Below are 6,000 nucleotides of genomic sequence, written 5' to 3'. Positions count from 1 at the left end.
CTAGCATCTTATACCAAAGATTTTTAGATCACTATGTGCCAATTAGATTGACTCTAGAAAACTCCTCAAATTTGATTGGCACATTCTAATCACCTTAGGAATAATTCTTAATTTCATTTTCAAGGCTTGATTATACCTTGAAAAATCCTAAAGTGCCATCTTTTGCCATGATTAGGTTAACTACCTATTCAAGTAAGGTTGGCACACCCTAACTAATCTAGCGTGATGAAATCACGCTCCTAGGAACCCAATACCTATTGGAGCTCATTGGGTTCACTAAGTATTCACTAGGGATGACTTCCCTAGCAACCCTTCTAATGACCCTCCTAGGCTTTGGAGCCTTGGTCATTTGGGACTCATCAAGATCAACTCTAGGGGTGACTCCCCTTGTGACCTTGGTGATGGTCTTCCTTGCCCTAGATTTTGTTCCATAATCTAATGGAACATTGTGATAAGTGGGCTTGACCACTTGGGACTTAGGTTTGTGACCCAAACCTTTCATGTCCTTGGGCTTTGGTTTTTGCCCCTTAGACCCTATATTTGACTTTTCCAAATTTTTAAGGGTCTTTTCTAACTTGTCAAGTCTTGACCTCAAGACTTGATTTTCCTTCTTTAATACCTCAAGACTTGATTTGTCATTTTTCTTTGAGGCATTCCTAGGCATGTGTCTAGTTGATTTGGGATTCCTACCTAGGTTTTCCTTAGCCTTAGATGGGTTAATTCTAGGGTTGGCTTTCCTAGTGTTATCCTTATCTAGGCTCACATGTTTGGCACCTAAGCATGTGTATCGATTTCTAATGTTATCATGCTTACCATTATTAACAATAGCAATAAGGCTACTAGCATGTGTCTTATTATTATTGCAATAATGTGCCTTAGAGATTACCTTAGGGTTTGCCTTAGCTCCCCCTATCGATGTGCTTGTCTTCTTGTCCTTGTGAGGTTGCCTTCCCCTCGAACATTGGCTCCGATAATGTCCCCTTCGCTTGCATTGGAAGCACACCACGTGCTCCTTGCTCTTGCGTATCGAGACTCCAGCTTCCTTGATCTTTGGCGCCGGTGGAGTCTTCCTAACCCTCTTTGGACATTTACTCTTGTAATGTCCAAGTTCCCTACACTCAAAGCATAATATATGCAATTTACTAGAACTTAAATTGCTTGAGTTACCTAGGGTTGAGGTGGGATGTAAGCTCTCTCTTTCATCCCTTCCGGAGGTAGAAGCTTCTTCTCCTTGCTCCGAACTTGAAGAGGAACTCTCCTCCTCTTCTTCTTTAGATGTTGAGTAGCCCTCAACTTCTAAATCCATTCCTCCATGAAGTGAGCTACCTGGCTCACTTGACTCCTCTTCATGACTTGAAGTGGAGTTCTCCTCATGGAACTTTGCCAAGTTGTTCCACAACTCCTTGGCATCGTTATATCCACCTATCCTACACAAAACATCATTAGGTAAAGAAAACTCAAAAATTTTCAATACCTCATCGTTGATTAGGGATTGGTGGACTTGTTCCTTGGTCCACTCCTTCTTCTCTAGGGTTTCTCCTTTCTTGTCCATCGGAGGCTTGAAACCTAATTGAACACAACTCCAATTTTCAAGGTTAGTCATAAGAAAGTACTTCATTCTTACCTTCCAAAACGCGAAGTCGTCGCGATCGTAGAAAGGTGGAATTGTGACGTCTTCTCCAAATAGCTCCATTCTCTAGCTCGTGCTCCTCCGGGTGTTGATCCAACGAAGAGCGACCTCGCTCTGATACCACTTGTTAGGATCGATGATCGCGGCTAGAGAGGGGGGGTGTGAATAGCCGTCCCCAAATACTTCGTTTCTTTCTACAAACTAGGGTTAGCGCAGCGGAAATGAAACCGTAGAAACGAAAAGGAAGAAAACAAACCTCAAACTCGATGGATGTTGTAAAATACCGGAAAATAGGCGGATATTAAGGGAATTTTTCGGAATTTTTGGAAATTTTTCGGGAATTTTTCGGAGCTCGTATGGACCAGTTCACGGGGATAAAAACGGGGCCCGGGAAAGCCTGTTTAGGCTACCCTGTTTTAATGAGGAAAAGATTTATTTTCTTTTCCTTTCTCTTTTCTTCTTCTCTTATTCTTTTCCCGCGAGGCGTGCGTGCCCTATTTCCCCGACCCCGAGCGGTTCCCCTTCTTCCTCTCTTCTCACTCGGCACCGATCCCCTTTCTTCGTTCTCCTCTCCTCTCGGCACCTTCTCTACCCGACGCTACCGCCGGCCGAGTTCCTTCTTCCCGCACAAAGCAGTGCAGAGACAACCGCTCCTCCCCGCTGCACATCGTGATCCCGACTCCTCTGTGCTGGCACCTGAGCCCTAGCGCCGACCGCCGTCCCTTTGTGCCCTCGCATCTCCGCCGACGCCGCCTCCCGATTCCTCTCCCCTCCTCTAGTCCGACGAGTCATCGCCGGCCCCTCTTCTGTACTGGTGCCCTAGCCACAGTCGACGCCGCTTGGAGAAGTGCCGACGGTCTTCTTCCCACTGCTGCCGAAGCCCTAACTTCTTCGCCATCCGCCGCCGTCGAACGGAGAGTGCCGGCCACCCTTCCTCTGCCCTCGAGCCCGAGTCATATTGCCGAGCTCTTTTCCCTCCGTGCTGTCTGCCCTAGATCGCTGGAATTCAGAAGATTAAGTAAGTCTTCGGTTAGAAGCAGCAACTCAAGCTTTGGAGTGTTCCCTTCCGTGCCCAAGTTCAATTGCTTGGTTTTTCTTTCAGCCACCTATAGTGCAGAAACAGGGGATCATATGAAATTATGGGATCTGTTCTCGGCAGCAAATTTATCTCTGCTGTGGATTAACAATCAAGGCTGAGGAGTAAGGTAAGGAGTAGGGCATTTGATACATGTTATTGATCATGATTTTAATTCAATTATTTTAGATGGTTGATCATGTGAAGATTTGAATTAGGGTTATGTTTGAATTAAATTTAAAATGGAATGTGTGATTCATCATGTTTTAGATGCATGGGTAATTGGACGTAGGTTTTGGATTTTTAATCAAAGGGTGGATTGAGGATTAGGTAACTAATCCTAATTGATCGTCAAATTTGTTTAGACAAGATGATGGTCATATGATTTGGGGTTTTCCCTAATTTAGGGTTAGAGAGTTTTATTTAGCTGTTTATGAGAAATGTAACTAAATAAAATATATTACATTGATGGCACAGGACTTTGACGCGAGACGAGTATCTCGGAGTCAGATTTGGACCATTTTATCGGAGGCGGGTACTTTGACTTATGTCTTTTGATATGCATAATAAAGTGTTTAACATATAGCAATGATTGTGTTATCCTTTTGATTCGGTTGGTCACTACATGATCTGTTACATGTTGTTTGTTATTTATTGTGCACTACATGTTATTATTGACCTGACCATACATGCTTTCGGTAGTGACCCAACCATGTGATACATCATGTTCAGGACCTAGGGTTTATATGATACCCTATCTGTTTGTGTACCTTCCATCCGATACATTGACTTGTGGTACACCTTTTATTTATGTATGGATCTTGCTATGCTATTCATGAGATTGCCATGCTTAGTATCATGCATCATGTTTGCATGCTGTGCGATTGTCGGCTCCACTATGGTTGAGTCCATCGCTAGTTACATGTACTGCACACACCATCACCCATGGATTAGTGGTATATCAGACAAGTGTGTGGCGGTTCTGCTGTTTGGCTCCGTTGGTCTGAGGACTCAGTGTGGTAGCCGGCAGTCAGTTCCGCTCTGTTCGGCTCCGTTGGCATTTAGTGTAGCAGCGTGGTAGCCGGCAGATGGTGGACTCTGTTTGGCTCCGTTGGTCAGGAGACTCAGCGTGGTAGCGATTTTTTCCCCGTCATTGTGTACCGGGAGATGAGAGCATTGAGCTCCCCCATTTATGATTTGGGGCCAGAGGACAGGAGTACTCCGACAGCATTCCGTCCACCCAGTCACTGTCAGGAGCAGTGATGTCCGAGTGCACGGTCACCATATGTATTTATTGCATTTTATTGTTGTGATTGCTGCACTTATATGCTGTATTTGTATGGATGCATTTGATTGACATGCATACAGGATTATGATTTCTTCGGTCTGACGACCTGTTACCTTTGTACCTTGATTCCGGTTAGTACAGTTATCTCCTGATTTCGTTTCAGTTGCATTTATTCCTTCTCGTATTCAGGAGACTGTACGCATGATTAGTGTTGTCTGTTATTTGTTTTATTATGCATATCAGTTGTACCTGCTGAGTGTTGGACTCACCCCGCCTCCATTGTTGATATTTTCAGGTTGAGGCTGTCCGGAGCAGTTCCAGTCGCTGGCCCCCCATCTGCACGTAGAGCCAGTTCTCTACTAGTTCGTTATTTGTTTTATTTTGGTTTTTTTTTCTATATCAGACTTTGTTTTAGTATTGTCTTTGGATTTTTCCCCTGGATATTGTATGGAGTGATACCTTTTGATGGATTTTTGATATGATATTGGATTTCATTCTACTACGTGCCTGCCTGGACGGCAGAAGAGGTGAGTTTGTTGGATTTGAGCTTTACGAGTGTAGTGGAGTAGGGTGGATTTCGAGTCAGAGTCCTATTGTTATTGATTACTATTATTAATTGCGTGGTTGTGACAGCCAGAGGCTGAATATCTTTATAAACTACGTGGTGTTTGTTTTTATTTTTGTTATCATTCCAGCCGCCTGTGGCTGATGTATATGTGATATGTAGAAAGTTTCATATTGTCCGCCGTACAGGGGAGATGCTGCCGAAATTTCTTCGGACAGACACTCCTCTGGGGCGTGACAGATGTAACGAGGTTCGGAGGTAATACTCCTACTCCTCGGCGTGTCCGTAAGGTGGACGAGCCCTATCAATCCGTCGGTGGATGAGTCCCCGGAGAACCAGCTAATAAATACTCCTTGTGGGTGGAGAAACCTCGCCACAATAGCTTGCAACATCAATATGGAAATACAAAGAAGAGCAAGAACAAAATACACAATGAATGTACAACTACTCGCTTGCCTTCTCGTCGACTGAAGTCCCGGATGAAGCACCAACTTCACGGACGAATGCCAACAAGCAACTCAGTCGAAGAAGCTCACACGAAGCTTCGGAGCTCAGCAAAGCTCAAGAGCACAGCTTTCAGAAGAACAACAGCTCAGTTCAGAGGAGGAAGAAGAAGCAGATTCGCTGTAGAAGCCCTCGACCTCCTTTTATATCCTGCGAAGAAGAAGACACATAAACTAGCCGTTGTGTCGCAACGGCTAGGGCCTGGACCGATCAGGCACACTCCTGATCGGTCCACACTGTCCCTGATCGGTCTTGGGGACCGATCAGGCTGAGCCTGGACCGATCAGGCTATGTCTTGATCGGTCCCTGGACCGATCAGCCTTTCTCCTTCTTCTCTTCTATTTGCTTCCTGATCGGTCTCCAGACCGATCAGATAATCCATAGAAGCATTCTGTGTGGTTACTGATCGGTCGCCAGACCGATCAGCCGTATCACTGGATCGGTCCCCAGATCGATCCAGAGTTTGGTTTTTCCCAATACCAAGTCCCAAGTCTCCCACACCAACATCCGGTCAACCTTGACCTGTTGGTACATCATGCTTAGCATCCGGTCACTCCCTTGACCTGCTAAGACTCCCCACTAAGTGTCCGGTCAATCCCTTTGACCCACTTGGACTTTTCTCTTCGTGTCAAGTATCCGGTCACTCCCTTGACCTACTTGACCTTCTCAACACCAGATGTCCGATCACCCTTGATCCATCTGGATTTTCCCTTGCCCGGCTTCACTCACCAGGACTTTCACCTAGCTTCACTCACTAGGGTTTTCACTTGGCTTCACTCACCAGGATTTCCAATCTGCCCGGCTTCACTCACCAGGACTTTCCAACTGCCTGGCTTCACTCACCAGGACTTTCCCACTGCCTGGCTTCACTCACCAGGACTTTCACCTAGCTTCACTCACTAGGGTTTTCATAATTGCCTGGCTTCACTCACCAGGAC

The sequence above is a fragment of the Zingiber officinale genome, chromosome 11A (genome assembly GCF_018446385.1).
Source record: "Zingiber officinale cultivar Zhangliang chromosome 11A, Zo_v1.1, whole genome shotgun sequence".
NCBI classification, from domain to species: domain Eukaryota; kingdom Viridiplantae; phylum Streptophyta; class Magnoliopsida; order Zingiberales; family Zingiberaceae; genus Zingiber; species Zingiber officinale.
The sequence above is the reverse complement of the archived record's forward strand: the minus strand, read 5'-3'. Positions refer to the sequence as shown.